This window comes from Sardina pilchardus, chromosome 20 (assembly GCF_963854185.1).
Source record: "Sardina pilchardus chromosome 20, fSarPil1.1, whole genome shotgun sequence".
NCBI classification, from domain to species: domain Eukaryota; kingdom Metazoa; phylum Chordata; class Actinopteri; order Clupeiformes; family Clupeidae; genus Sardina; species Sardina pilchardus.
In genome coordinates, this window is record NC_085013.1 from 9,752,371 (window position 1) to 9,757,990 (window position 5,620).

General features: G+C 40.5%; 1 long non-coding RNA gene across 2 annotated transcripts; it reads right to left on the reverse strand.

The window, feature by feature from the left end:
• Positions 1–1,293: 1,293 nt before the first annotated feature.
• On the reverse strand, positions 1,294–4,318 carry LOC134067710 (uncharacterized). 2 transcript variants are annotated; one of them, XR_009936546.1, is made up of 5 exons: positions 4,236–4,318; positions 3,224–3,341; positions 2,991–3,139; positions 2,638–2,773; positions 1,294–1,728 (listed from the first exon to the last, which is right to left on the reverse strand). It is a non-coding gene; the product is annotated as an uncharacterized LOC134067710 (long non-coding RNA). The 2 variants fall into 2 exon arrangements; XR_009936545.1 differs by having other exon boundaries at positions 2,991–3,341.
• Between the last annotated feature and the right edge of the window lie 1,302 nt (positions 4,319–5,620).

Below are 5,620 nucleotides of genomic sequence, written 5' to 3' on the forward strand. Positions count from 1 at the left end.
TCTCTCTCTGACACGTTCTTCCTCCTCCTCCTCCTCCTCCTCCTCCACCTCCTTTTCCTCCATTTCCACATTCATCAGTTCAGTCCTGGTATGCTCCTCGCTCCACTCCCCCGCCCCCCCCACACTTCAGCGTGGGTCTGTGTGAGTCTGTAAGCCGGTCGCTGTAACTCTGAGCGCCGGGGCTTTGGGGTTGCCACAGTGTGCGGAGAGCGGGCCAGACGCCTGATGCGGGCCAGACAGGCAGCCGTCAGGAGCCCAAAGGCCGTCTCTGTGATCCACCCCGTCCCAGCAGCCAGACAGCAGACAGCATCGCACTCCATCTGCACATTCCTCACCGCGCTACAGCAGAGTCTGTAGTGCTGAGACGAGGGGGAGAGGGAGAGGGAAATAAAGACAAACACAGAGAGAGATGGGGAAATGTCAAAGAGAGGAAACTGAAAGGAACTTTAGTCAGGAAAGGAAGAAAAGAAAGAGGTGGAGATGGAGTAGGTAGAGAGAGAGAGGGAGGGAAGGAGGAGGAGAGATATTTATTTCTGGAAATGTATGCTTCTCTCAGGACTGCGGTGTGTGTTTTTCTATGTTACCGTGAGTGTGTGTGTGTGTTCTCCTGCACTGTAAAAAAATTACTGTAAAATTTACAGTAACTTACTGGCAACAATTGGCCAGTAAGTTACTGTGAATACCTTTTACAGTAAAGGTACTGTATTTCCATTTACAGTATTTATATATTCACTGTAAAATGAAAAACAATTAAATACTGTGATTTCAGTCGTATTTACAGTAACTTACTGGCCAATTGTTGCCAGTAAGTTACTGTGAAAACCTTTTACAGTAAAGGTGCTGTATTTCCATTTACAGTAACTTACTGGCCAATTGTTGCCAGTAAGTTACTGTGAATACCTTTTACAGTTAAGGCACTGTATTTCCATTTACAGTAACTTACTGGCCAATTGTTGCCAGTAAGTTACTGTGAAAACCTTTTACAGTAAAGGTGCTGTATTTCCATTTACGGTAACTTACTGGCCAATTGTTGCCAGTAAGTTACTGTGAATACTTTTTACAGTAAAGGTACCGCATTTTCATTTACAGTATTTTATGTATTCGCTGTAAAGTGAAAAACAATTGATTTTAAATTAAGATTTTTTTTTTTTTTTAGTTGTATTTACAGTATTGGTTGTTTCCCTGTAGAAGCTAGGTCAGTTAAATACTGTGAATTCAATTGAACTTACATTAGCAATCATTAATAGAATAACTCATATTCCAAAATATTTCAGTTAACTGCAGACAATAAAACAATTTTAACTTTTGTTATTTATTTAAGACATTTCAAATGTATGACTGAAGTGGATGTTGACAGACAACAGTAGACATGGTTTGAACACAACCACAACCTTATCTGATTTGACACAGATAAGGGGGTTAAAAGCGCAGCGTGTGTAAGTGCAGTATGGCAACTGGCAAGTCTATGTAATGTAGTATAAGGAGTTGTGTGTGTACAGGATGCGGAGTAAAGAAACTCATCCCCAGTCTGTTTTGTGGGTGTTCCCTCAGTCTGCCACGTGGGAACAGAGACGTCTGCTTGACCTCAGTGGTTTAAACAGTCCGTGGTCAGAGCGTGAAATGTCTTTTGAAATACTTTTGGGCCGTTGTTGTACTCTTCTGGTATAGGTATCCTGCAGGGTAGGGAGAGGTGCTCTGATGGTACCTTTCGCAGTAAATGTCAAGTGTCTGAAAAAGAGAAAGAAAGCATACATTACAATTGACCCCGTTCATGAATATACAGTAATTAATGCAAACTACTCCGGTTGTGTGACAAATAAAAGCAAACCCACACTAGTCAGGTGCAATAGATAGAAGTAATGCAGATGTGTACAATACACCACCATAGGAACGTTTGGGAGTTCACTTTGATATGTCCAGTGTTTTTTGTTTTTTTTAAGGGGACATCTCGAAGTGACCCTACACTTCTGAACAGAAGTATGTCTATAGGCCTATTCGGACGGGATTAGTTTTATGGGGTGACATCAGGTAAAGTAATAATTACCAGGTAATGTAGTCCCGTCCGGACGCGCCATGTCAGTAAACATAACGGAGTATGTCGGTGACATTTACAGACACTTTTACCTTCCGTAAAACGGTCCGGAGAAATTACCTTAGGTAAAATTAATCCCGTGCGAACGCGACCCTCTGTAAAGATGTCTGTAATATTTCGTCACATCCTGATTTGAAAACAATTCCACTGAATGTCTGAATGAAAACATAACATGCTGTGCAGCTCCTAATAGGACGTTAGCTAGTTTGCCTATTAGCTTGATATTGTTAGCCATTTCAAACTACTTATGGCATAACATAAAGCTAACGTTTGCTAGTTTAACCAACTTGTGTAGGTTGTAAACATAGGTTGTAAATCTGAAAATGCCGCACGTACCTGACGCAAAGTATCACGTGCACGGCGACGAAGATGTGACGGCAGAACGTAAACGTAGTTACTCCTCCCATGTCAGGTAAAATAACAGAGATGTTTAGTCCCGTCCGAATTGGACATTTATATTACAGAGGTCATATGATAAACCTGCATTACTCTACGTCCCCCCATAAAACTAATCCCGTCCGAATAGGCCTTATGTGATATCATACCTAATCTCATAATTGCCTGCGGCAACTCTGCCTTCATGCGAACACCACTTTTCTGATGCCTAACATACTGTAGGCCATCTCCCATCTGACTTGCAATAGCAGCCTCTGGCTCCAGGCTGGGACTTCTGGATGGCTCCTAAAAAGAATAAACAGCAATTGCCATATAATTTGTTAATAAACAGCAATTGCCATACAAAACAAATCATAGCTTTAAAAAATAAGCAAGGCAATCAGATGTAGAAATAGAAATGATAATTACCTTGCCATGAGGCACCCTTGCCACCCTTGTCACCATCTATGTTACTTCTTGATATCAGTTTATTTATGAACATAAATAAAACACAAACACTTACACCATGTTGAGGGCAGCAGCCATGGCTAACAGACATCATCAGGGTAGTGCCATCAGGTAGTGCCATCAGGGTAGACCGACTTCGCCCTGGACAGTTGTTGACAGTTGAGCCCACAAAGTCATAACAGACACATGAAAGGAGGGGATAAACTAAACAGTTACAGACACAAATACAGTACATGCACACATATTAAATGCTATATGCGTGTGTCTCTATTTGGTGAGTGAACTCACTTGCAGGCTTGGAACTTCTTCCTTATGGAAGTGACACACATTTGGAACATTCCAAAATGCACACAGCCTAAGTGTCTCTGACACAGCGTTCTCAGGGCAGCAGTCCTCACACCACCTACTAAAAGAGGGAACAGAAAGAGGCTTACATTAGTTAATACATTGCAAAACACACAGAACATGAAAAGACCATCACTGAAGCACTACTACACTCACATGCATCTTAAATAAACACATGCCTCAAAGTAAGTCACCAAACATTGGGCAAATGAAGGCTATAAAATGAATACCATTTAGCCAAACACTACCCTTCACAAACTAAAGATCCCTTTACTTATCGGCATGATATTTCTGGTAATTGAAATTCCCCAAATGCTCCCCTTTCACATCCACTATATGACGGATCTATGAGCATGACTATGCAAAACTACAGTTCCTAAATTAGGGGTGAGATAACCTACACATCAGCCTACTTCATTAATTTGTTTTACTGGTCCTCTTTCCAGTTATAGCAACACTACATATTATGCATCAACACTACATGTATTAAGTTTAATGTTAACTAACTACCCATGCCCCATGGAGTTTGCAAAGTAATGTTACTAACTAGCTGCTAACGTTAACAACTTTCACCTGTGTCTGTCTGCTAGCTAACTTCAGCCTTCAGCCCGCATGGTAACAGCCACTTTAAGCTAAGCTACTTGCGTCTGATATTTCATTCAAACTAAAACTCTACATTCATAACGACATATCAGACTGAATTATTGCTAGATATGATATTGACTATCATTCGAAAAATCCCACTGGATGGTTAAGTTAGTTACTGGAAAAGTTAACATTAACAGCTAACATCGCTAACGCTAGCGACGTTAGCTCGCTAGTTCTAGCTATCGATATGTGCTATGCTGATTCTAACATGACAATAATGGCTTTGGTTAACATTTCATTGTGAAAACAATACATTTCTAATAAATTCCCGTTTTCAATTGGCATACAAAAGTACTGTAATTCTTACCTTGAATATGATGTTTGTACAGAGTTGAAGATTGCAGTCAGATTCATGATTTAAAAGTGACGGTTAATGGTTGAAGTGAAGTCACTCTGGCTGGAGTTGAAAAGTCAGGGGTGGGGGGTGGGAATTACTGCGTGTGCGCATGCGCTTATCAAGAGGCGATAAGCAGCCGTTAAAAACAATCGTGGAAAATTATTGGGCTGAAATGTGTTATGCTTGCTCAATAGTGTGATCAAAGCCTTAATTCTTGACATCAAATTGACTTTCTCAACCGTCTCTGGTATGTCATTATGAGTTAAAAGAAAGATAAGATTAAAAAAGGGAAAACACAGTAGGCTAGTTTACTTAACTATTTACAGTAGCCTAGGCTACTAGTGGCTATATTGTGATTTGTTTACAGTAGTGTTTTGACTACTGTAATTTCTACGGTAACACTTACTACTGTAATTGTAGTTTACAGTAGAGGTACCGCATTTCCATTTACAGTATTTTATGTATTCACTGTGAAATGAAAACCAATTAAATACTGTGATTTCAGTAGTTTTACAGTAACTTACTGCCCAATTGTTGCCAGCAAGTTACTGTGAATACTTTTTACAGTAAAGGTACCGCATTTCCATTTACAGTATTTTATGCATTCACTGTAAAATGAAAACCAATTAAATACTGTGATTTCAGTAGTATTTACAGTAACTTACTGGCCAATTGTTGAAAAGAAAAAATACAGTAGTTTACTTTACTATTTACAGTACTATAGTGGCTATACTGGGTTTGTTTTACAGTAGTGCTTTGACTACTGTAATGTCTACAGTAACACTTGGACTACTGTAATTGTAGGGGCGTTACTGTAAATTTCACATCATTCTACTGTAAAAAGCATATACAGTAGTGCTACTGTGAAATTTCCTGTAAATAACTGTGAATTTCACAGCCATTTTTTACAGTGTGTCTCTCTCTCTTTCCCCGGACTCCCACTGTGAGGAAAGCCACACAGGCATCAGAGCCATGACAGGCTCTCTCGCAGCCCTACAGGGAAGAAAACACGCAGACACCCATGGTTGTCACGGTTACATAAGCCCGGTCCTGGCGAACTCATCCTTAGGCATTCTTCAGGGTCAATCCCAGCATTCCCTGCTTTCCTTTCCCGGCATGATGGACGATTCTGGATCCATTGCACAGAACCACTAATCCGGTTCTTTGTGCTGTCGTCCATGACCTTTAAATCAAATGTGACGGCAATAACAAAACACATGGCCGTGTTTCATTCCCAGCCTCAGGCTGTGCTGGCTGCCATAATGTTCCATCCATGAGCATGACATAGTCAAGACTTTGGACGAGCTATGAATTTGCTCTTGCTTACTGTCAAGCCAAACTATGGTCTGTAATAC